The 2887-nt window shown below is 41.9% G+C and overlaps 1 pseudogene; it reads right to left on the bottom strand.

Moving 5' to 3' along the window:
* Window positions 1–1360: 1360 nt before the first annotated feature.
* LOC116890100 lies at window positions 1361–2313 on the bottom strand (annotated as a pseudogene).
* Window positions 2314–2887: the final 574 nt, after the last annotated feature.

Here is a 2887-nt window from a genome sequence, read left to right as displayed (position 1 = left end):
ATATATATATATATATATAGTTTCAGGCAGTTCTCTAAGCAGTTCTCCCTTGCTATTTTAAATTTAAAAAATTAGATAACTCATCTCTTGCAGATCATAAGCCCTGTCTTTATTTTACAAATCAATCTAGTTATTCACTTCTGGTTTCCTTTTGGTTTTCCTATGAATTAGCATCCAATGACTCTAGCCCCTTAATTCTTAGGAAACAGCAAGCACACATTTTCTTTTAACATTGCAAAAAGAATTGAGAGAGCTACCTGCCTCTGTAAAGCACAGATGCTAAGCTAGCTGGGTGGATACTGTCCAGAAATTACCATTTCTACCACATCTCGGCCTAAACTTTACCTCTATCCTAGGCTCATCCTAAACTCAGAGAATTGTCTGCTTTGTAAGCATAAGCAAAAAACTTAGGTGGGTGCCATTTCCTGTAACCACCACTCCCTAAATCTCTTTATTGCCTTCCTCAATATCTTTCTGACAAGTTGGCTCATAGTGTAGATGCCTCTGCACCTTTAGATTCATGAAACCTCTCATACAATTTAGATTTCATCCTTATCTTTTGCATAGTTGAGAAACGCATATTTTCGAACTTACAGTTTTAGAGTTCTTTTTCACAGCCTCAAGGGCTGTCTTGAAGGTCCCAGCAGTTACCATTTTGCAAAAACATTAGCAACATTTTTACCTCCTGGACTCATGTTGTCTGATCATCATCGAATCATTAACATTAACAGAGAGGACATTCCCTAAAGGATGAATGTAAACTATGAACTTTATTATACAAAGAAGCCTTATGCCCATGGCAGCCATCAACACTCATGGAGGCCCATGTCCCTGGCTCTGACCCAAGGGCAGGAACACATTATTCTGTCCCCACCAAAGCTGGGCCCGACATTTAGTAAACTTAGACATTATGACTACCTAGTACCAACAAACAAAAATATATCATGAAATCTTCCATTTCTTGTTGGACTGTGGGTATTTGTTGTTGTGGATAGTAGATGACTGGATTTTTTGAGGCAGGGGGCAAAAAGTATTCTCACAATAAATACCTAAACCACCATTATGGTTCATTCAATATTGAGAAGATTGAGTCCCACTTAAGAAATATTTAACACAAGTTGAGTACTGCATAACATTTCCTGTAGCATACTGGAATGGTCAAATACCATTCTTGGCATGGTCTTACTTTTATTTCCACAAATAAATCCCAGATATTAATGCTTTCATGTACACTGGCGTATGATTACAAAAGTTTTGTCAACATGAAAGTATCATAAATAAGCAGATAGTGAAGCAATGTCTAATATAGTCAAATTCAGTAAACCAATTTAGTTATTCTTAAGAATTTTCTTATAAGTCATTACATTTTCTCTGCATAGAGTTTGCTTAGGAAGGCCTTCTTCATGGCATTCTTTAGCTCCTTGTTCCTGAGGCTGAAGATGATAGGACTAAGGAAAGGGGTGAGGACTGTATAGGTGATACCCATCAGAGTATCTCCTTCCAGAGACTTGGGACCCTTAGGCTTGAGGTAGATGACAGAGGCAAAGCCGTAATGTACAACCACTACTGTGAGGTGGGATGCACATGTGGAGAAAGCCTTGTGCCGACCCTCAGCTGATGGTATCTTCAAGATGGTAGCCACAATGAAGGCATAGGAGAGAAGGATGAGGAGAAAGCATCCCAGGAGGGCTGTGATGCATACCATCCCCACACCCCTTGCCACTTCCAGCACATTCTTTCCACATGCCAACTTCAGTAGAGGTGGGACATGACAAGCAAAATGATGGATCTCATTGGGTCCACAGAATGTGAGGTTGAAAATGGCTGTTGTCACCACTGTCCCCATGAATGATCCACCAACCCACGACCAGGCAACCAGGCAGGCACAGCCACGGGGGCTCATGAGCACATTGTATCTCAGTGGGTGACAGATAGCCACATAGCGGTCATAGCCCATGACAGTGAGTAGAAAGGAGTGGGTGAAGCCAAACGTGAAGGAGAAGAACATCTGGCTGGCACAGGCCAGAAGGGCGATGGAGTGAAGTGCAGAGAGCAGGTCGGCCAACATGGGATGATGGCGAAGGTGTAGAAAATCTCAGAGATGGAGAGGGCACACAGGAAGAGGTACATGGGTGTGTGGAGACTGTGTTCACTCCAGATGGTGGCCATGATGAGTAGGTTGCCTAGCAGTGTGAAGAGGTACATGAGCAGGAACAGCAGGAAGAACATCAGCTGAAGATGAGGGAAGGTAGAGAAGCCGATGAGGATGAACTCTGACACAAAGGTGTAATTTCTCCCCAACGTGACAGCCATACCTGAAAGGGATGAAGGAATAGCACTAACTAATTCAGGTCATGGTGTGCTAGTACTTGAGAATGTGTGTGTGTGTGTGTGTGTGTGTGTGTGTGTGTGTGTGTGTGTGTGTGTGGTGTATCTACAAGTGTTGTAGGTGAGTTCTGTTTTCTATTGCTCATGCAGAGTAGTCAGAAGAGGGACAGAGTATCCTCTATTAACATCGTTGAGTCAGAACCTTGTTCTGAACCTGGAGCCCAAGCTTTATTGACTGGACAGGGAGCCAGGATGTTATAAGATTCTCTTGTGTCTGTTCTTGTGCTACAGCTACAGGGGTACACAGGATCCCTAACATGTTATGTAGGTCTGGGTTCTAAACACTGGTTTCTGTGTTCACAAAATAAGTGTTCTTAACTACTAAGCTGTCTCTCCAGCCCCATGGCTTCATTTTTTACAGCTATACAATACTTACATTTGAATACAGTTCCCCAGTTAGTGGGTATTAGAGAATTTTCTTTTTGGTCTGTCTTGTTTCTATGAATAAATAGTGTATCAAGTTACATAATTCATCAAAATCTAAAGCGATAAAAGGTTG

This window comes from Rattus rattus, chromosome 1 (genome assembly GCF_011064425.1).
Source record: "Rattus rattus isolate New Zealand chromosome 1, Rrattus_CSIRO_v1, whole genome shotgun sequence".
NCBI lineage: Eukaryota > Metazoa > Chordata > Mammalia > Rodentia > Muridae > Rattus > Rattus rattus.
Note: the sequence above shows the minus strand (reverse complement) of the source record. Positions and strands in the feature narration are given on the sequence as shown.